General features: G+C 48.9%; 1 protein-coding gene across 1 annotated transcript in view; it reads right to left on the reverse strand.

The window, feature by feature from the left end:
- ZC3H7B (zinc finger CCCH-type containing 7B) overlaps positions 1-19951 on the reverse strand; it is a 62484-nt gene extending 42533 nt beyond the window's left edge. Inside the window, exon 1 of the mRNA XM_025458680.3 lies at positions 19652-19951. The gene's annotated coding sequence lies outside the window, so the exon portion shown is untranslated. The remainder of the gene's footprint in view (positions 1-19651) is intronic.
- Between the last annotated feature and the right edge of the window lie 3596 nt (positions 19952-23547).

A 23547-nucleotide genomic window follows, 5' to 3' on the forward strand; every position in this document is an offset into this window, starting at 1 on the left:
AGCAGAGATGCACATGCCTCAGGCCTTCAGACACCCCGTATCCATTGAGAATATAACCACTGTTAAAATTCACAGTAATACAAAGTAACACCAAGCTGGAGGCCCAAGTCTTTTTTTTTTTTTTTTTAAGATTTCATTTATTTATTCATGAGAGACACAGAGAGAGGCAGAAACACAAGCAGGCTCCATATAGGGAGCCTGAGGTGGGACTTGATCCTGGGTCTCCAGGATCACGCCCTGGGCTGAAGGCGGTGCTAAACCGCTGAGCCACCCAGGCTGCCCTGGAGGCCCAAGTCTCAATGGGGCCCAGGGTGCAAAGAAAACCACCATGCCCCCCTCCTTTGGGAAAATTTTCTGACTCCTGCAACATATTGGTGAATAGTCTCCTCTGGCCAAGGGCAGAGATAGCCCTGGAAAGCCAGTAGGCCTGGCCCACAACTAGGAGAAAGCCAGGTCAGGTGGTAGCGGGGGAAGGAAACCCACATTTCCTAGGTGCCTTCTGTCATCAGATACTGGGCTTACCTCCCCCTGATTGAAGGGCCTTCTGCTGGCAGCTCCAGGGGTCCCTGCTAACGACAGGAGGGGCATAGACAACCCGAACAGCTGTGTAGTCTGGTACTATATCTGGCTTTGCCTGGCCATGTCCATCCCAGAAAATGAGCTACAGAGCACCTGCCAAGTGCCAGATGCCCGGATGGAAGGACAGACAAAGTACAAAGCACAATACCTGGAAAAGAAAAGAAAACCAGAGCGGCTGCCAGACGGTGACCCTGTGTGAGCTGGGGGATGTGCGCAATCACGCCTTCAAATCTGTCACTAAATGTGAGTGGCTCTTCCACTGTACCAAGTCCTGCTCTGGGTGCAGGGGCCTCAGCCACAACACAGACAAACCCCTGCCGTCGAAGGGCTCACACTCTAGCAGAGAAAGCAGGCTGCAAGGACACAGTTACAACATGAAGAAAAAGGAGCTTCAATGGGGCCAGCCAGCCAGCCACCTGTGCATCAAGCCCTTAAGGGATTCTTTAAACATTCTAGGTAGACCCTGGGGATTTAGCAATTAACAAAGGTGACAAAATCTCTCCTCTTTCAGAGTGTCTGTTCTGGTGGAGGAGAGATACAACAAATAAATGCATAATGGCACACAGAAAGGATTCCCATAGAGAAGGAAAAAATAAAGTGATAGAGCGACAGGGTGCTATAATTATATAGGGGACCCAGAGAAGGCCTTTTTGACATTTGAACAGAGATTGAAATGACGGAAAGGAGCAAGCCATGTGGGGAAAAGTGTTTGGGCAGAAGGAACCGTGAGTGCAAAGGTCCTGAGGTGGACACTGATTTGGTATATCTGAGGAAGAGCAAGGAGGCCAGTGTGGTTGGAACAGAGTGGGCAGTGGGGAGAATGAAGAACAGGAAGCTCAGAGAGATTAGCAGGGAAGAGCATATATGAGGTTTCATTGGTGGGGCAAGGACTGTGGCTTCACCCTAAAAGATGAGAAATCCCAGGAGGTTTTCAACAAAAAAGCAGCTCTGTGTCTGGCTTTGTCCTGCATGAAAATGAGTCATCATTAAATAAATGTGATTAAGTTTCACTACAACACCATCAGGCAGGAAAATAGTGCTCCACGAGGTTAGGAAAGTTGTCCAAGGCCACACGGTGATCCTGGAGCCTGGGTTCAAAGGGCCTGGGGAGATGGGCATCGGACAACCTCATTAACATTTTGCCAAGAGACCAAGAGCCCCCAGCCCCAGCAAGCACCTAATGCTGACACCCCTTGCTCCTTCCCAATGTCCTTCCTCTGGGAAGAATATTTTTATAAGCAGTTGTTAGGAACTGAATGTGTGTTTCTCCCATTAGCGTATATGTTGAAGCCCTACCCCCAGTAGGACTTACTTGGAGATGGGGCTCTAAGAAGTAATTACAGTTAAATGAGGTCATAAGGGTAGGGCTCTCTGATCCTGCATTTTGTTTGTGCAGCCTGAGTAGACTAGTAGAGATTTTGGTACTAAGAGGTGGGGTGCTACTATAGCAAATACCTGAACCTATGGAGGTGGCTTTGGAACTGTGTGATGGCTGGAGATGAGCGAGCTCTGAGGTGCAGCTAGAAAAACCCTTGATTGCCATGAACGGATGGCTGGCAGAGACAAGGATGTTAAAGGCAGTTCCTATGGGGCCTCAGATGGAAATGACAAACAGTTTATTGGAAACCGGAAGAAAGGTCATCCTTGTCATAATGTGGCATAGAACCTGGCTAAATTGGGCAGCCCAGGTGGCCTTGCGGTTTGGCGCCGCCTTCAGCCCAGGGCATGATCCTGGAGACCCAGGATTGAATCCCACATCAGGCTCCCTGCATGGAGCCTGCTTCTCCCTCTGCCTATGTCTCTGCCTCTCTCTCTCTCTCTATGTCTCTCTCATGAATAAATAAATAAAATGTTAAAAAAAAAAAAAGGAACTTGGCTAAATTATGTTCTAGTGGGGCACCTGGCTGGCTCAGTCAATAGAGCTTGTGACTTTTTTTTTTTAGATTTATTTATTTATTTCAGAGAGAGAGAGAGTCTCAAGCAGACTGTGCTGAGCACAGAGCCTGATGCAGGACTAGAGCCCTCAACCCTGAGATCATGACTTGGGCTGAAACCAAGAGTCAGATATCCAACTGACTGTGCCATCCAGATGCCCCGAGCACCCAACTCTTGATCTTAGGGTTGTGAGTTCAAGCCACATGCTGGATGTAGAGATTATAGATAAACTTTTAAATTTTAATTAATTAATTGTGTTCCATTTTCTTGTGAGAAGTAGAATTTGCAAGAGATTAAAATGGGGGGGATCCCTGTGTGGCTCAGTGGTTTAGCGCCTGCCTTTGGCCCAGGGCATGATCCTGGAGTCCTGGGATCGAGTCCCGCGTCGGGCTCCTGGCATGGAGCCTGCTTCTCCCTCCTCCTGTGTCTCTGCCTCTCTCTCTCTCTCTATGTCTATAATAAATAAATAAATAAATAAATAAATAAATAAATACATCTTTAAAAAAAGAGAGAGATGAAAATGGTTATTTAGCAGAGGAGTTTTTTTAAAGGTTTTATTTATTTACTTAAGAGAGAGACAGAGCAAGCCCAAGTTGGGGGAGGGGCAAAGGAGAGGGAGGGAGGGAGAGAGGGAGAGAGAGACAGCCTCCATGTTGAGCACGGAGCCTGCTACATGGCTTGATGCAGGACTCGATCCCATGACCCTGAGATCATGATCTGAGCCAAAAACCCACTGAGCCCCTACCAGGGCCCCTAAGCAGAGGAGATTTCTAAGCAAAGTATGGAAGGTGTGGCATGAGTCCTCCTTACCACTTATAATAAAATTTGAGAGAAAAGAGATGAATTGAAGAAGGAACTGTTAAACAAAACTTCAAGAACTGGGAAACTCTCAGCCATTCTGTATTGCAAAAAAATGAGAAAGCGTGTCCTGAAGAGAATACAGGATGTGGCTGAACAACCATTTGATAAGGAGAGGAGTATGGGTATGAACCACATATTGAATCAGCTATCAGCAGAAATCAGAAATAGAGATGGGATTATACCAGCAGAAACACTGCCAGTTAGAACCAAAGGGGACAGAGAAAACTGGATGACGAACTGCAGGAAAGCTGCTGGACTTCTCGAATTCTACAGCACCAGACCATAGAGTTACTTGGAGGCGAACATGTTTTATCCTTCAAGGGAAGTCTGATCCTGAATCACAGATCATCAGAGCTGCCTTGGTGGGGCCACTGATTCCTTTTCAGAGCTGTGGGGGGTATGCTGCATCCCCATGGACCAGGAAGCCAAAATCATCTTGAGAAGATGATTCTCAAAAAAAAAAAAGAAGAAGATGATAAGATGATTCTCAAGCCTTTATATCAAATGGAATTTGCCCCATTGGGTCTTAGACTTGCTTGAGCCCGTTGCTTCTTTCTTCTTTCCGACTGATCCCTTTTGGAATGGGAATGTCTATCCTATGCCTGTCCCACCATTGCTTTTGGGGAGCACATAACCTGTCTGGTTTCACAGGTTCGCAGCTGGTGAGGAGTTTACTCTGGATGAATCTGCCTCCAGTCTCACCCAGCCCTGATTTAGATACTTAGATGAGTCTTGGGACTTTAGAGTTGATGCAGAAGGATCTAAGATTTGGGGGCTGTTCATGAATTTGCGGGGACAAGGGGGAGAATTTATACACTGAATGTTTGTGTCCCACCAAAGTCATATGTTGAAGCCCTAAGCCCCAATATGAAATAGGACCTCTAAGAAGTAATTAAGGTTAAATGAGGTCTTAGGATGGGGCCCTGGTATCATAGGGTTAGTGCTTTTATTAGCAGAGACACCAGAGAGCTCTTCCTCTCTCTCCCTGCCCACACAGGGAGGAAAGGTCAGATGAGGCCACAAGGAGAAGGCAGCCATCTGCAAGCCAGGAAGAGGGTTCCCATCAGAAACTGAATCTGAATCTGCCAGCACCTTATCTGGGCCTTCGAGCTTCCTGAACTATGAGAAAACAAACTTCTGTTGTTTAAGCCACTCAGTCTATGCTATATTGTTATAGCACCCCCAACAGACTGAGATAGTGGTTAAAAGAGCATTTGTTCTCAGCTGAAGAGGGAGAGGAGTTCCTTGAGGGTGAGGGTAGGGGCTTGCTTGATCAGGGCACTTGGTGGAAGAGCAAAAAGCATGTAGGTCAAACAAAAGAAGTCCAAGGAGAAAACAGGCCCAAGTTTCACCCAGGATCTCAGTGCCAGGCAGGGCAGTCCCCTCTCCCCTCCTCTACGTCCATGTTGTTACAATTTGGGAATCTCAAGCTGGACTTACCTCAAATGGCTCTTCCCAGAAATCACCATTAATTAAGGAACCATCAGGAAACAATTCCCTTACCATGTCAGCACAGTATGTGACCACATACCCAGGTTCACACATGAGTTCAAATCCAAGCCTTGTTCCTTATTAACTGTATACAAGTTGCTTGACTTCTCAGTGTTTCACTTCCCTTATCTCTCAAACAGGGATACTAATACCTCCTTCTTCTTCTTTTTAAAGATTTTATTTATTTATTTGATACAGTGTGGGAGTGAGCACGAGCATGGGGGGGGGGCAGGTACGAAGCAGAGGAACAGGGAGAAGCAGACTCCCCACTGAGTGGGGCTCCCAACCCTGGACTCAATCCCGCCACCCCGAGGTCATCACCCCAGCTGAAATCGAGAATCCCACGCTAGTGGACTGCGCCACCCAGATGCCCCAGAGATACTAATACCTTCTTTACAGGGTTGTTGTGAAGATTCAGTGAAATGCCAGGCCCCGAGTAAACATTTAATGTCAACCTATTTTATGATCAGTATTATTACTTAAGAAGAAGGGCAAAGAACATAAACAGGAAATCCAGAGGAACTATGAATCATGAAGAAAAGACAGTCAGGGGATCCCTGGGTGGCTGAGCGGTTTAGCGCCTGCCTTCGGCCCAGGGTGCAATCCTGGAGTCCCGGGATCGAATGCCGCATCGGGGTCCCTGCACGGAGCCTGCTTCTCCCTCTGCTTCTCTCTCTCTGTGTGTGTCTTTCATGAATAAATAAAATCTTAAAAAAAAAAAAAAAGACAGTCGAACACACTGACACAAGAACCGCACAATAAACAAGACGTCACACTTTTCACCCCTGACACTACAGTGAGAAGAGAGCCCAGCTGATGCAGGTGGAGGAACGAGCACTCTCCAACGCTGCAAGTTCCCGGAGAGAGTGAACTGGCAGCGTCTCTGTGAAGCCGCGCAGCAACATCTCCCGCAAGGAGCAAGGTAGCCGGTTGGCCTCCGTCCTCCCCAGCACAGCCCCGAGCCTGTTCCCTTCGAAGTCACTCAGGTGAACCTGCACGAGCCTCAGCCCATCACAGTGGTCATTTTACTTGCAGGTGATTGGCTGAGGCAAGGGCACGTGGCATCATCCTGACCAATGAGAAAGGAGAGGAAGTCAGCCAAGGGGCTTCTGGGAATGGTTTTCTTCACCCTTAAAAGGGGGCGGAAGGCGAGTAGTGGGGAGACGCGTGCGCTGGGGACGGGCGGAGAGGAAAGAGCTCAAAGTTATTGGATGGCGTGTGTGACCCAGTAACAGCTGATCCTGCCGCTGCTCCGCTTCATTTATCACATGAGAGTCTAATAAACTCCTGTTTTGAGGTAGGAATTGTTACTTGCAGCCAAAAGGCTTTCTACGTGATAAAGCGCCCTTTCCTTTGAACCCAGAAACTTCAGTTCCAAGAATTTAATCTACCAAAATCCTTGTGCGAGCGCTCAGTTGCACAGGATGTTTTGTTTTTAAGATTTTATTTATTTATTCATGAGAGACGCAGGCAGAGGGAGAAGTAGGCTCCACGCAGGGAGCCCAACGTGGGACTTGAACCCGGGTCTCCAGGACCAGGCCCTGAGCTGAAGGCGGCGCTAAACCGCTGGGCCACCGGGGCTGCCCTGTTTTTTTTTTGTTTTTGTTTTTTTTTTTTTTTTTAAGAGTGTAAAACTCATGGGATGCCTGGGTGGCTCAGCGGTGGAGCGTCTGCCTTCTGCTCAGGGCGTGATCCCGGGATCCAGGATTGAGTCCCGCATGAAGCCTGCTTCTCCCTCTGCCTAGGACTTTGCCTCTCTCTGTGTGTCTCTCATGAATAAGTAAATTAAAAAAAAATATTTTTTTAAGTGAAAAATTCGAGGGAACTTTAACGTTCATCAGTAGAGAATTACTCCATTAAGTTACAGTACACCCCACCGTGGAACACAGGCAGCTATTGGCATCTATTATATGGCTTTGTGATGGAGGTGCCACCATACACAGTCCGGGAAGAAAAAAAGCAGCCGATTCCTGAACACTCTTGTGCTGTGCGATGACATCTGTGTGCAATGTGTGTTTATATCAAGAAGTTTGAAAGATATTCTCCAAATTTAACTGGTTCTCTCTGGGGACTGGGATCTGTCAAGGGGCAACAGGACACAGAACACTTTCCACTTTATGTGCCTTAGTGTGATTTGGATTTTTTGCAGAGAGCAAGTATCAGCCTTGTAATCTGAAATACAAAATGAGATGACTGACTTGAGGTCAACCCCATAGGGCAGAGGCCAAGTGGGAACCAGTAGCCTGGTTTCAAACCCAATGTTCCAGGTCTGCCCAAATGTCTATGAACTGTTCTTCCCAAGAGAAAGACCAAATCATTGGTCTGAAAACCATGACGGAAACACAATTTTTCTTCACCCCCTCCTCCCCAATTTGGAGAACAGTTTGATGATGACAGAATTTCAGATATTCAGATCTTCATCAGACCAGGCAGGGACTGTACCAGCCTCTTCAAAATCTCAATGCCTGGCCCTGTGCTTGGTGTAGAGCAAGTGCTCCATAAATGGTAGTAAAAGAAATGGACCAATGAATATCAACCCATTCAACCTATTACATAGATAAGTATCAATGAGTGTTGGGGTACCTGGTGGCTCAGTCAGTTAAGCGTCTGCCTTCGGCTCAGGTCATGATCCCAGGGTCCTGGGATTGAGTCCCACATCGAGATCCCTACTCAGCAGGGAGGCCTGCTTCTCCCTCTCATTCCCACTCATGTTCTCTCTTGCTATCTCTGTCTCTCTCATATAAATAAATATTTCTTAAAAAAAAAAAAAAAAAAAGAATGAATAGGGATGCCTGGGTGGCTCAGTGGTTGAGCGTCTGCCTTCAGCTCAGGGCATGATCCTAGAGTCCCGGGATCGAGTTCCATATCAGGCTCCTTGCATGGAGCCTGCTTATCCTGTCTATGCCTCTGTCTCTCTCTCTGTCTCTCATGAATAAATAAAATCTTAAAAACGAATGAGTGTTGAATAAATAAGTGAGAAAAATGGACACTGAAATAATCAAGTAATAACATTAGCTACTTGCCAGAGGCTAGCATAATCTCTATTTTTTTTCTTGGCATGTCATGATCTCTTCATACATAATGCTTTCTAGCACACCCTGTGAGATAGCCTATCATTCTCACTTTGTAGAGGAGAAAAGAGAGGCACAGAGAAGCTAAGTGACTTGCCCAAGGTCATACCGCTGGTACATGGTAGAGCTGGGATTCAAATCCCAGCAGCCTGGCCCCAGGGCCCATACAGATCACCATCTTTTTCCCATTAAGCAGTCAGATCCAGCCCCAGGACCCCTCAACCTGTCATCATGCTCAAGTCTTCCCCCATCCACAAATAATTTCTTCCCCTGATCCTGAATCCCCTTCTGGATAATGCACAACCTCTCCCTTTCTTGGTCACATGTTGTGAAACAGTAGTCTATACTGTCTCTACATCCTCACCTCCTACTCCACGCCCCAAAACTCAGCAACCCCCCTCCCACTCCACCAAAGGTCATCCCCATCCCAGGGATCTCCTGGTTGTTGAGTCCAGTAGAGGGGCAGTTTTTACTCGCCTTTTTGGGGACTCTTGACTGCAACTGCCAGGTCCTCACGTCTCTCTGATGGGTCCTGTTCCGTTAGGGGCTCCTCTTCCTCTGCCCAGGTCTCAAGACCAATGCGTCCGAGCTTCCATTTAATGGACAGTGCTCCTGTTCTCCTCACTCTGCATGCTCTCCCCAGATGAGCTCTTGCATTTCATGATCTTATGAGTCATGTCGATGACTCACAAATCTATTCCTCCTGCCAAGTTCGCCCCCTCCCCAATATTTCAGATTCATGTCTTTTGCCCTCTGGACAGCACTATCTGGATGTCCAACACTCAGGCTGCTTAGAACCTCCATGCTTTTCCAAATCCTGAGCCCTCTACCTGGATGCCCTCTCCCCACACATGCCAACTCCTATTCATCTGTTAAGACCCAGCTCAGATGCCTCCGTGTCCAGAAAGTCCTCCCTGGTGCCCATCCCAGTTGTGTTGCTCCTCCAATTTACCACATTCCAGACTTCATCTCCCTTGCTTCTACTCCTCCTCCTTTTCTCCCAAACTCCAGTCACGGCTCCAACTGCTATCCTTTTCTCAGTCCCCCATTCCTTCCACCTTTACCTCTAAAACAGTTCTCCACTCTGCAGCTCCTCCCACCACCTCATGACCACAGCTCTCAGGCCTGCAGCATCTCCTGCCAACAGCCTCCAACAAGCCCCCTCCAATCTGCTGCTGTTTGACGGTCAAGGATATTTGTCCAACACATATGTCAATGTCACTCCCCTGCTCAAAACCCTTCCTGGTGTGCACCTGCGCACATACAGATGAATGCAGTTGTTTGGGGGTGTTTTTTTTTTTAAAGGTGAAAACCTAATAAGCTCTGAAGTTTCGTAATGTACCAGTGCCAATTTTCTGGTTTCAATAATGTACAACTACCATATACCATCATCAGGGGAAGCTGGGTGAAGGGAACTCTTTGTACTATTTTTGCTACTTCCTGTGAATAGAAAGTTGAAAAACAAATACAACCTTCATGACGCCCACTACCAGAAGGACAAAGGCCAAGCTGCTCATCCTGAGCACAGAGCACTGCAGGGAGTAGCTGGCCTCCCCTCCAGCACCATGGCCGGCCTGGAAGGTTAGTCTCCCCAACAATGTCAGACCCAAGCTGCCCACTTGGTCTGCAATAACCTTTACAACCCCTCCTTCCTTCCCACCCTGGCTAGGGCCTGGTGCTTCCTTCAGGCTTAGCCTACATGGCTCCTCTACCAGGAAGACTGTTTCCCCAACCACCACCCTAAGGCAGTAACCCAAGCTCACAACCAACGCACTTACCCTAGTTCACTGGCAGTGGATGCTTATGTCCCCATCTCTCCCTAAACTATGAACTCCCTGAAGGCAGAAGCCACATCTGATTCATCTCTGGGCAGCACACGGAAGCAGTGCTCCAGAATCTATACTGAGTAAGTGGAATCTCACCAACCCTAGAATAACAGGGAAGATGCTGATTTCAATCCTTTTTCATTTTTTTTTAAGATCTTATTTATTTATTTGAGAGACAGAATGAGAGTACGAGCAGAGGGAGAGGGAGAAGCAGGCTCCCTGCTGCGCAGGGGGGCCCCATGCGGGGCCTCAATCCCAGGACCCCAAGATCATGACCTGAGCCAAAGGCAGATGCTGAACTGTCTGAAACACCCAGGTGCCCCAATTTCAGTCCTTTATTAAGCTTTTTTCTCCTACTAGATATTGCTCAAAGAGTTTTAAATATAATACTTAATTCTCTAGGCCCCTGGGTGCTGTGGTCAGTTAAGCATCCAACTCTTGGTTTCAGCTCAGATCATGATCTCAGGGTTATGATATTGAGCCCTGCACTGGGCTCCGAGGTCAGCGAGTTGTCTGCTAAAATTTCTCTCTTGGGCAGCCCCGGTGGCTCAGCGGTTTAGCACTGCCTTCAGCCCAGGGCAGATCCTGGAGACCCAGGATCAATTCCCACGTCAGGCTCCCTACATGGAGCCTGCTTCTCCCTCTACCTGTGTCTCTGTTTCTCTCTCTCTCTCTCTCTCTCTCTCTCTCTGTGTCTCTCATGAAAAAATAGATAAAATCTTAAAAAAATTTTTTTTCTCTCTGCTTCTGCCCTTCCCCACACTCTCTCCTCTCAAATAAATAAATAAATCTTTTAAAAAATAACAAACAAATATAATACTTAATTTTCACCACACCCCATAAGAAAGTACTATTATCATCCCCATTCTACAGATGAGGAGACCAAGGTATAAGGTGAACTTATCTCCAAGGGTCACACAAGTTGTGACAGAGTGGGGACTTGAACCCTGCCAGTTGGGTTCTGGAGCCCACCACACACTCTCATCTTCCAACTCGAAGATGCTCCTCCCCCATCCCCACAGGCTACCCCCAGCCTCATCCCACACTCCACATGCCTGGCCTTTACCTACCCCAGGTTTCATAGAAGAGGAGCAGTCAGTACAGACTGCAGACTTGCCCCACACTGCACTACCTGAGGTTACGTCATCTCCAAAGACGCCTGGCACTCCTCCTGACTCACCAGGCTCTCCAACAGCTTACTCAGAGACCAGCAAAGGTTCAGTTTCACTGTCTTCAACCTCACTAGTCAGAATTCTAGGTCAGCATTCATCCCTTACCCACAGGTTTTCTGCACCCTGTCTGTCCACCTAAGGATCCTCTGCACCAAGGAGGTCAAGGGGTCTTGGTTCATTTCTGGAGATTACGTGTTGGGTGTCATGCACCTTTTATGGCAGGGGTTTTGAGCCTGGGGCCCACGGAGAGAATTCAGGGGTCCATGAACTTGGATGGGAAAACATGTACAAGTTGTTTTCACTAACCCCTACCTGGTATTTAGCATTCCCTTCAATTATGAACGCAGGCAATACACCGTAGTAGTGTTGTGCTAGAAATTACAGCTCTTTCCCTGTCACATTTCAGCTACTGCAGGCACAACAAAATATTGTTCACGCTCATCACAACTTCAAAATTATGGTGCTTATATTATTTTTTTTTAAATTTTTATTTATTTGTGATAGTCACAGAGAGAGAGAGAGAATGAGGCAGAGACACAGGCAAAGGGAGAAGCAGGCTCCATGCACCGGGAGCCCGACGTGGGATTCGATCCCGGGTCTCCAGGATCGTGCCCTGGGCCAAAGGCAGGCGCCAAACCGCTGCGCCACCCAGGGATCCCTGGTGCTTATATTAGACTCACTGCCAGATCTTGTTTTACAGTGCACTGATAAAAGTGCACTGATAAAACTGTAGCCCAGCTACAGTTTGAGAGAAGTGTTTTCCTTTGCAATCCCATGTATCTTACTTTTATACATTTTAAAACAGTATTCTGGGGCACTCTCAGTCGGTTAAGCATCCATCTCTTGATTTCAGCTCAGGTCATGATCTTAGGGTTCTGGGATAGAGCCCTATATGGGGCTCTGCATTCAGCGGGAGTCTGTTTCTCCCTCTGCCCCTCCCCCAGCTTGTGTGAGCATGCTCTCTCTCAAATAAATAAATAAAATGCTCTCTCTCAAATAAATAAATAAATAAATAAATAAATAAATAAATAAATAAAAAAAACAGTATTCTGAGAAGGTGTTCATGGGCTGCCCCAAGCCACCCGACAGGTCTGCAGTGCAGAGACGATTTAGGAGCCCTGTCCTAAGGAATCATGTTTATCCCTACAATAATCTCAAAGGTAGGTGCTATTATCCCTACTTTCTATAGAAAAGCTAGGCTTGAAAAAAATAAAGTCTGCTTTTTCTTTTTTTAAGATTTTATTTAGGGGTGCCTGGGCGGCTCAGTTGGTGAAATGTCTGCCTTTGGCTCAGGTCAGGTCACGATTCCAGGGTCCTGGGATTGAGGCCAGCGTCAGGCTCCCTGCTCAGTGGGATGTCTGTTTCTCCCTCTCCCACTCCCCCTACTTGTGCTCTCTCTGTCAAATAAATAAATTAAATTAAAGATTTTATTTGAGAAAGAGAGAGGGAGCACAGGTCAGGGGGGAGCAGAGGGAGAAAGAGAAGTAGATTCCCCACTGAGCAGAGAGCCTAATGCAGGGACTCTATTCTAGGACCCTAAGATCACGACCTGAACTGAAGGCAGACACTTAACCAGCTGAGCCACCCAGGCACCTCAAAAAAAAAAAAAAAAAAAAAAACACCAAAGTCTTAAAAAGAAGTGAGTGTTGGAGAATCTGTGACCTGCCCACAGCTACCCAGCTGCTGAGGAAGCAAGTTAGCGGCACCAGCAACCTCAGGCTGCACCAGAAACCACCTGTCAAGGAATGAACATGAGAAACGGACCGCCCACAGGCCTTAGCAACTTGCAGTTTGTTTTCTTTTAACTACCTTGAACAGAAACCAAAGTTCAGGAAACTTCCCTTAGGCCGCCCCACGGTCCCTCTATAAGCCAAACTAAGAGTCAGCAGCAGAGCATAACCTTCCTGCCTGCTGCTCTGGTTACAAAGGGCTTTTTTTTTTTTTTTTTTACAAAGGGCTTTTACTTTCTTGTCTTCCACTCATGACTCCTTGGGGTCAAACTGCACAGGAATGGTTCAAACTCACAACTCTATCTCCAAGGGCTGGGGCTCCAAATTCGCCATCATAACTCACCAGCTGTAAAGTAAGACATTTAAACAGTAAACTTTTCTTTAACAGAAAAGTAACAGAACTTATTGCAAAAGCCTTGGGAATTATGGGCAGGTATAATTATATAATAATAATGATATAAGAAATCATCCAGAGTCCACTGGTGGAGTGCTTGTTCTTTTGAGCAATTGAGAAGTTACTGCCCCCTGTGCACGGGCGCTCAGAAATCCTTGTGGTCATACCGCCTGGGCACCAAAAGCATATCACGGACTGCCCAGCCTGCTTCACTGCCTGAAGACAGGCAGGTAGGGACAGTGCAAAGAGCCCCGAGCTGAAGAGTCCACCAGACCCAGTTCCAATCCCAGCACAGCCTCCCACTAGCTTTGAGGGCATCTCTCTGAGCTTTGGTTTTGTCAAAGATGGAGCTAATGATACCTGCCTTGCAAGACTATTTTGCAGATTTACAGTGTGTCCTCACCCCCATATCCGAGAGGAGATCAGACATTTGTATTTCTCCTGAACCCGCACTGTTAGAGAGCTCCTGGCAACTTACAAAATTACCCTGTAAGTGCTTTTTGATCAGTCAACACCAATTTTCTTGCAGTTTCTATCTATCTAGGCCACTCTTTTTTGGCAAGGGCTGTTCTGGACCACCCTGCTACTATTATTCATCTATTCAACAAACAACTACAGAACACCTCTATGCACCAGGAGCTCTGTGAGATGCTGGGGGAAAGAGGTTAATAAAGTCCCTGACCTCGTGAAACATGTGGTCCAGGCGTGGGAAGACAAATAAACAGGCCAATGTTAAATGCACAAGACAAGTAAAGCTACAGAGGAGAGTTACGAACAAACTGAAATGGGAAATGTGGTGGGAGTGATGGCCCTTCGGCGAGGCAGAATTTAAGAAAAACAAGAAGGAACCAGCCACGGGAACACAGAAGGTAGGTAAGCGTGCACCAGCAGAGGGTACAGGAAAAGTAGTGGCCCTGAGGTGGGAGCAAGCTCAGAATGTTCGAGGCAAAGACAGAAGGCTAGTATGACTGCAGTGCTAGAGTGAGGGCAAGACAAGTAGGAAGCACGTTTTGAGGGGCCGGGTAAGGCTGTTTAGAAAGCTACATGCAGGTCATACTGGGGGAGCCAGCACTGTGTTCTATGTGTGTCAGGAAGCCACTAGAAGCTTTTCAGCAGAAGAGTGACAAGGTCCCATTTAAATCTTGAGATCTGTCAGGCTGCTGCATTGAGGGTAGATGACAAGAGGAGAAGCTGGAAGATGAGCTAGCAAGCTACTGCAGTGGTCCAAGCCTGGATCAAGGAAGGCAGTGGAGATTTAGAAACATTCTGGAGGCTATAGCCACCACAACCATGCTGTCACACCAGTAGTCTTTATAGTTTTGAAATTCTCTTCATTTGAGTCTCACAGCAAACCAGGGTAAAATGGGACTCAAATCAATGAGGCTATTTCACAGAACAAGAGACTGAGGCCAAGAGTGACAGTATGATTATGCCCTAGAACATGCACACAGCTAGTGTATGCTAGAGCTGGGAATGAAACTCAGGGCTTTGGATGCCCTACTCTAAATTCCTTTGCCCGGAGGGGGACAGGGCACAACACGGAATGCTCCTGAGACCAAGAGCACAGATGAACCTCCGTAAACCCCAGAAGGGTCACAGCCTCAACCTCCCCTGCAGCCCTCACAGGAAGTGTTCAGTGAATGCTCGCTGGTTGACCCCTGCACTTCGGAAGACACAGCCCTCCTTCCCAGGGAATGCGACACTCTGTTCCCTTTCCAAGTCACAGTGTGGACAGGGTAGTAAGAGCTGGAGGGTGGGTGGCCTCTCCATTTTTTCCTTCTGCAAAGCAGACACTTCTCACCTTAAAGGAGTGTCAAGAGGACTCATGAGAATACGGCCAAAAGCACAATACAAATGATAGATAATTGAGATTTCCAGATAGGTAAGAGCTTCACGGAGACTTCATGGGGCACCTAGCTGGCTTGATCAGTAAGAGCATGTGACCCTTGATCTCAGAGCCATGAGTCTGAGCCCCATGATGGGCAGGCGTAGAGATTACTAACTAAACAATATAACTTGAAGGCATCTCTCCTGCTGAGCAGCAAAGACCTTGGGCTTGGGAATACAAAAGGCCAGGCTTTACCAGGGCCCTGTGACCTTGGAGCCTGTCTCCTCACCTGTGAGATGGGGCTGCTAATACTTGGTGCTGCCTCTAAGAGTTGTTAAGCCAATCTAATGAAAGAGGGCCCAGAAAGCACCAAGCCCAGGGCTGGCACATGGCAGCCCTACATATGTGGTGGCTGGGGGCCCTAATTGCCCTGCTGCCATCAAGCCCATGTGTCAACCTCTGATTCGGGGCTGGGGACTCGTGCCTGAACTGAAGTCGGCTGCAGCTGGGCTCTGGATGCAGCCATGGCCCTGACAACCCGATGGGGAGACAGTGCTCACACACCTGCAGAAGCCATCAAGGCGCTAGCAGAGAAACAGACTTCCTAGGGAAATAAATAAGGCAGGAAGGAGCCCTGTAGCTGGCGATGACAGAGAAAGGAAAACGAGCCCATTTTCTATGGGCCATTAAATGTGATGAAAGGAGCTGGCTTCTGTGGAGGCTCCTGGGAGCCGACACGTAGCAGTCACTTCATCAGCCCGGGCTGAGGCTCCAGCTTCGGCTTGCAGCCAGACTTCCTCAGAGGACACCTCCACCTCTGCCTTGTGAAGTTACCGCTGCCCGGTCCGTCCCTCCCAGTCCCTAGTCCCACGGCGAGCAAACCCTAACACCAGGCAGCCTGGGTCTGCTCTCCAGCTCTGCCACTTATACAATGCCACTTAACCTCCCTCGACAGTTTCTTCATCTGTAAAATGGGGAGAGTCACAGTGCTTATTACCTGTGCATCTGTTGTAAAGATTAAGTAAGCTTATTGAGGAAAAATCACTCACAATAGGGCCCAACCATAGGAAATGCTGGTTACATGATTAAACATTTTAAAACCAGGGCACCTGGGTGGCTCAGAGCATCTGCCTTCGGCTTGGATGGTGGTCCTGGGGTCCCAGTTCCTCACGGGGACCCTGCTTCTCCCTCTGCCTATGTTCTGCCTCTCTCTCTGTGTCTCTCATGAAAGAATGGATAAAGTCTTTTAAAAAACCAGAAACATCTTAAAACCCCTCCACATATAGTTCCTCGCATTGGACTCTCCTGCCCCGATCCCCGGGCACTGGGTTTCTCCCACAGATTACCATCATACCATCAAACCTCAGGGCTTGTTTTCAGAAAGGTCAATGTAGGCCCAGGGAGCCCAAGGGACCCCAGTGGCAGAGCCTGACTTGAATGCGAACTGACACCTGCCACCCACATCGTGGCCGAACCAATGATCTGTGGGTTCCTTCTTTGCACTGCCCTGCCTTTGCCGGCCTCAGCGCCTCTCCTCAGGATGCCTTCTCTGACTTTTCTGAACCCACCTCTCAAACGTTCAAATGGTGCTTCTTCTAGGAAGACCTTCCACTCCAGGGCAAAAGAAACCTTCCTCCTCTACACTGGGGTATAATTCAATATGACAACACTTCGGCTGAATGGGTCTTCCTGGCACCTCCACGGGGGCCTGGAGCACAGGGGGTCAGTCAGAACCCTTTCCTGCCCTTGGGAAGCTCAGGTTAATCACCCATGTCTTTCTCCTTTCCAAACTACAAGCTCCTTCAAAGTGTCTAGCCAGGCCCCCGCAGGCGCTAAGAAAGTGAACAGAGGGATCCCTGGGTGGTGCAGCGGTTTGGCGCCTGCCTTTGGCCCAGGGTGTGATCCTGGAGACCCGGGATCGGGTCCCACATCGGGCTCCCGGTGCATGGAGCCTGCTTCTCCCTCTGCCTGTGTCTCTGCCTCTCTCTCTCTCTCTCTGTGACTATCATAAATAAATAAAAATTAAAAAAAAAAAAAAAGTGAACAGAGCCCAGTCCTCCTTCACCACCATCCTGCCTTCTCCAGGAATGCTTCCAGAAATCTCTTTAGTACTTTCACTGGGCCAGCCCTGTGAGGCCCTGAGATCTAAGGTAGTTCCGTAAAACTCCCCTGCCTTGTGGAGCCTGCTGGTCTTTGGGCTTAAGCCCCCACCTCCACTGCATGTGCCAAATCAGACTGTCTGGGTCTCTGCTCTTTGTCTACTCATTTGAAATGGAAGCCACCCAATTCTGACACTCAACAGTCACAAAGGCCTGGGTTCCAATCCAGCTGGATGACATAGGACCAACTGCATTCATCCTGCATCCCTCAGTTTCTCCATCTGTGAAATGGAGAGGAAAATGCACACCCCTCACAGAATCACTGTTAAAGTCACTGAGAACGTACGTCAATCTCCAAGCACTGAAGCAACATGGTGAGCCTAAGAATTCCCTTCCTCTTCCCTCTCCCAGCCAAACCTCCCCATTCTTCCAAACTCAAGATCCACTTCCTGGAGGAAGCTGTCCCTACTCTTCCCGGTTACCCTCAGAGCTCTCTCTTCCGTTCAATCCCACTGCATTGACTCCAGTATCGAGCATTTCTTGGTCCTCTCATGGGTTCTACCAAAAGTGACTTTCTCTTTCCAGCCAGACTCTAAGTAATAAACTCAACCCCAAGCCCGCCCCACAGCATCTCACTATGCCCCACAGGGGGCATTTGAAAACTAACTTGCTAAGGTGGCCGCGGACTCTGGGGATGACTGAAGATTTGGAGTCAGAAAAACTAAGTGGGAATCCTAGCTCTGCTATGTGACTTTCCAGGGAGACATTCGATTCTAGAAGCCTCAGGTCTCTCATCTGGAAAATGAGGATTGAATAATGTCTACCTGACATGGTTGCTATGGAGGACAGATGAGCCAGCATATGCGAAAGCCCTTTTGTTATAAACTAAAAAGTTCTATTTAAGGGATTATTATTTTCAGATTCTCAGAATCCAAACCTATCAACGTCTTAACTTTCTTATTCCTAGAGACTGGCTCATCTCACAGAGCTCCTTAGCCCCAAATAATCCACCCACACCTGCATTCTTAATTGTCTATCCCAAACAAAAAGCCCACAGCCTAGGATTCACAGCATCCGTGGAACACAACCCTCATGCCAGCTCAGCGACCACAAAATCTCTCTCCCATCCTCAGACCTCATCCTTCCTCAACACAGGTTTCTCCTTCTCAGCTCAAGGCATTCCATGCCTCAAAATTGCTCCTTAGTGTTTTGGCCAGGTATCATTCCTACCTCACAGTCCAATTTCTATAGGAAGTCAAAATGAGGAATGGAGACTTTGGTGGGTAGGACTGTATGTGGGGAGAGGGGCAGTAGTAGTCTTGGTAGTAGAAGTAAAGATTCCGCTGGAATCTTGGGTCTGACAGTTGCTAAATGTACTATAATTATCCCATTTGTGTGAAAATCTAAGGATCTGCATTCTGCTATTTTCATGGGACTGGATGAATTGCAGGATGCCCAGGAAAATTGTAAGAAGTTGGGGTTCAAAGTCTGGAACCCAGGCGCCAAAGTCTCTGCGAGCAGCCCCAGAGAAGTGAAATCCCCCACAAAGATGCTGTGGGTCCCCAGTCCCCCAGTCCAGGCCCAGCCCCCCTCTCCAGCCCCAGATTCGCCAGCACTCTTTCCTGGCCCCAGACCCTACTCTTCCCCATTGATGCCATGCTGGCACCACAGCCATCAGGGGCAGACTGAACGTTTCTCCGTTTTGTTTTTGTTTCTTTTTTTTCCTCCTGGGAAAACTGCTTTGTCTCTGTTGAAAGACACCCCCCCTCCCCCAAACTAGGCATGTTATTGTAAACATCCGATTTTAAAAGGGATAGGAGGGAGCTGGCCCAGGAGACAGGGCTCCTGAGGCCCGCCAAGGGCGGGAGGAGGGTCCGAGGCCGGGGTCGGTGACCCTAGGGCGCCCATCTCCCGGGGGCGCCCCCCACCCCACCCCCCGCGGTCCCCGCGCGCTCCCGGCCCAGAGACCCGCCCCGCTCAGGCCTCCGAGCCCGGGGGTGGATCTCGCGAGCGGAAATGCCCCCCCTGCCCAGACCGCGCCCCCCTTTCCTGCCGACCCCTCCCCCCGGGCCCGGCCGCAGGCCCCGGATCCCCGGGCTCGCGTGGCCGCCGCAGCCGGCGGAGGCGACCGGTCGGCGGCCGCGGTCCTCGGCCCGTGCTGCGGTCGCTCCAACTCGCGGCGCTGCGGGGCCGGGACGCACACAAAAGGCAGGGGCGCGCGGCCAGGGACGCCCCCGCCGGCCCCCCGGACCCCCTTCGCGGGAGCCGGCAAAGCATCCGCGCGCCCCACAGCTCCGGACGCCGAGGCGGGAGCCCCCCCCCAACGGGGGAAAATTGCAAGGCACCCCCCGCCGGTGCCGCAGGGGCGGCCGAAGCAGCCCGCGGCAGGTGCCCCCGGCCGCGCAACTTTGAAACTTCGGGGCAGGGCACGGGGACGCGGAGGGGGGAGCCCCAAAAAGGAGGAAATGAGGCTTTGGCGGCTCTTTATTTCTGCAAAATGCACTTTACGGGGGGCCCCGCGCAGCTCCGGCCCGGCCGGGCCCCCCGCGCCTCCCCCGGCCCGGCGCGGCCCCCGGGCGCCCCCGAGCCCTCCCGCGCCGGCCGCCGGGACGCGCTCGGGCCCCGGCCTCTGCCCCGCGGGGCTCGGGCCGCGCGCAGCACTCACCTCGGCCGGGCTGCGCTCCCCGCGGGCCTGCGCCGAGCCCGATAAATGGTATGCTATGACTAGAGGTATGATTACGTTATTATTATTAGTAATAATAAGAGTAAATGCTATTTAATTACGGGCGGCCGCATCCTGCTCCCGGCGCCGCCGCCCCGGCAGCTCCGTCCATGTGGCTCCGGAGCGCTGTACTTTCATTTCCAGCCGTCGGCCGGCCGCTCGCGGCAGCACCCGCTGGAGGCACCGTCTCCCGCAGCTCTTCCTCCCCGGTCCTAGAGCGCGGCTGCCCTCGCCTCGCGCCCGGGGTGGGCGGCGCACCTGGGGGCGGGGAAGTCCCCCTGCCCCGTGCCGAGCTCATGCCTGGAAGCCACCTTTATTTTCTTTAAACCTGGCCTCCCCTCTTAGGGCTTTTTTTTTTTTTTTTTTTTTTTTCCCCCCTGGGCAAGTCTGTATTTCAGGGCGGATGCTGGTCAGACTCCGCGCCTCGGCCCTACCCCGTCGGCGGCCCTACCCCGTCGGCGGAAAAAGCCCCCGCGTCGCCAGGTGCTTTCCCTGAAGGTTTCCCCAAACCCTCTTCACGGATGAGGGCCGGGGGCCCAGAGGAGAATCAGACCTTCCATCGGCTGCTGTTTTATGTTTGAGATCTTTCCAGAAAGGATTCTGGGGCTAACAGAGGAGACCCAGTAGGGAAAGGGACATTAACCAGAGAGACTGGCTGTATGGCACCCCTGACGCTGCCTCAGAGCTGCTCAGGACCAGTGGGGATTTGAATCCAGAGCTTCTTACTCCAAATACAGTGTTGTGCATGCTACCACTACCTGCTCCGTTGAGTCCAGAGGACTCCCACATCCTGTGAGAATTCTCTCAAATTTCCTTCTTTCCCTCTCTTAGTTTTGTACATACATACACATGCGCTTATATATATATACATACCTACGTGTGTGCATGTGTATGTATGTTTATACACATACATATGTGTGTATTTAATTTATGGAGGATCAGCTGTCAGCCGGCAGACTTTATAAATGTTATCTCTTCCCCAAATGCTCGTGTCAGACACATCTTAGGAGCTGGGGATACATCGATGGGACAAATTTTTAACATTTAAACACACCGGACAGCCCTGATGGCCCAGCAGTTTAGTGCCACATTCGGCCTGGGATATGATCCTGGAGACCTGGCATCGAGTCCCACATCGGGCTCCCTGCATGGAGCCTGCTTCTCCCTCTGCCTGTGTCTCTGCCTCTCTCTCTTTCAATCTCTTTCTCTCTGTGTGTCTCTAATAAATAAATAAAATCTTTTAATAAAATAAAATGAGGGCAGCCCCGGTGGCGCAGCAGTTTAGCGCAGCCTGCAGACCAGGGCGTGATCCTGGAGACCCAGGATCGAGTCCCATGTCAGACTCTCTGTATGATGCCTGCTTCTCCCTCTGCCTGTGTCTCTGCCTCTCTGTCTCTATGAATAAATAAAATCTTTAAAAAAAATAAAATGAAATGAAAAATAAAATGAAATAAAATAAAATAAAATAAAAAAGATTTCTAATTCCCTGCTGTCAAGAGACTCTAATTCGCATATCTGACAAGCACTTCTTGGGGGTTCTGATATTTTGTGGGAATTCAATCCCTTGGTCACCTGGGATAGACCCAAGATCATGGGTTAAAGGCAGCTACAGGCAGAGCCTGGCAATTTAGGGAGGCGGGGTGGTATGGTGGCATAAGGAAAACCAGGGTGGGTTGGAGTCCCAGCTCCCGCCTCTTGCTAGCTGGGTGATCATGGACAATCACAGTATCAATTTCCACATTTGTAAAATAAGGATAAGAATACCTAATATATATACTCCCTGTACAATTTACAGTCAGACACTTTTGACAATAGATCAGATTTAGGCACCACTGTTACTATCACTCCCATGTTACAGAGGAGGATGCTGAGGCCAGTTGGATCCCCACAACTTGCTCAAAATGAACTAGCTGGTAAATGATGTGATTCCACCATCCCAAGCTGCCAGTAAAATAGCACATATCTGGGATCCCTGGGTGGCGCAGCGGTTTAGTGCCTGCCTTTGGCCCAGGGTGCAATCCTGGAGACCCGGGATTGAATCCCACGTCGGGCTCCCAGTACATGGAGTCTGCTTCTCTGTCTGCCCCCCCCCCTCCTCTCTCTGTGACTATCATAAATAAATAATTAAAAAAATTTTTTTTAAATAGCACATATCCTTAGAAGACTGCCCATCATTTAAAGGGGATTCAGCTGGACATCAGCTCTCCACTTTGATTTGACATCAACCAGGTAAAGTGTCAATGCTGCCTGAAATGGTAAATGGGACTTTACAAGATGTCAGACCTATGTGGCAGTGCTTTTGAGAGAAAATCCTTGAGGCTGGTGCTAGTAGATTGTTTTCTGGGAAGGCAAATGTCATTGGGCAGCAAATGTTCTATGTCCGCATATTAAAGCCTAATTAGAAATAACAGCCACTTTCTCTTTTTAAAAAATATTTTATTTATTTATTCAAGAGAGACACACAGAGAGAGGCAGACACAGGCAGAGGGAGAAGCAGGCTCCCTGCGGGGAGCCTGATGTGGGACTCAGTCCCATGACCCCAGGGTCACGACCTGAGCCAAAGGCAGTTGCTCAACTACTGAGTCACCCAAGAGTCCCCAACCACCAACTCGTAATTATTATGGACCAAGTACTTTGTATATGTTGATTCTCTTATCCCTTTCCCTCTAAAAATCCTATAAGGTAGGGATTATTTTGACCAGTTTTGGGTGAAAAAACAGACACAAAGCACCAAATCACCTTAAGTGATTTGGTCAAAGTTACACAGCTAAGAAAGAGGCAGAGACAGAATTCAGACCCAGGCTTGTCTACCTATAAAGCTGCCACCACTGCCCCATGATGTGGACATCTTTTTTTTTTTTTTTTTTTATGGGGACATCTTAAGTTTGAATGCATCCCTGATCACCCCTGAGGACCAGTCACGTAAGAGGGTTGCTGGAGAATGGGAATCAGACATTCATGTTCTCACCTCTGAGGAACTAACAGTTATGGTGTTTAGTTATCCCTTCTCCAAGGAGCACCTCCTCTACTGAGCTCACACCTGTTGTGGTCTGGCCCTCAGAGATGCCTCATTATCTCCTGGTGGAGAGTCTATGCATGTATGGCAGCCTTTCCTGCAAGCATGTGCAATGTTCATTCAGTCACTCAACAAATGTTCATTGCAAGGCCCCATGCAGAGAAACCCTGGGGCCCCACAGCTCCCGCATAGTCCCAGGTCCCAGCCCTCCAGCAAGGGATCTTAATTTGGGGTTTAGGGAAAGGCCCTGAAGATGTGATGCATAACTTAAAGCTTAGGTCAGTGATATAAAGAGCACTTTCCCCACTGGGTTCCCACCGGTCATGAGGATTAAATGAGTCCTTGCGTTCAAAACATTGATAACTGTGTGATTAACTAAAAATAAATAATACATTCTTCTGGGAACTAGTCCAGAGAATTCAGATTCTCAAAGGTGAGAGTGACTTAAAAAGAGAAAAGTGGAGAGGACTCATGAACCTAGAGGCTGAGATAGGCTAGCCCCCAGCCTAGCATATGCAGGGGGGAAGGGAGGAAACCAGGCAATAAAACATGGTCACGTGTCCCCAACGTGTTATTATGAAAATGGCCAAGATACAGAAAGCTGAAAGCAGTGAATACTCACATGCACTAGATTATGATACAAACATTAACACTTTGCTATGTTGCTTGATCACCTACTCATTCATCCATCCATCCACCCATCAATCGCATAAAAATTTTTTTCAAAACAAAACAGGGAATTTTTAATTTATTCTTTTTTTTTTTTTTAAATAAACTCTAGGCCCAATGTGGGGCTCGAACTCACAACTCTGAGATCAAGAGT

Source organism: Canis lupus, chromosome 10 (genome assembly GCF_003254725.2).
Source record: "Canis lupus dingo isolate Sandy chromosome 10, ASM325472v2, whole genome shotgun sequence".
Classification (NCBI taxonomy): Eukaryota; Metazoa; Chordata; class Mammalia; order Carnivora; family Canidae; genus Canis; species Canis lupus.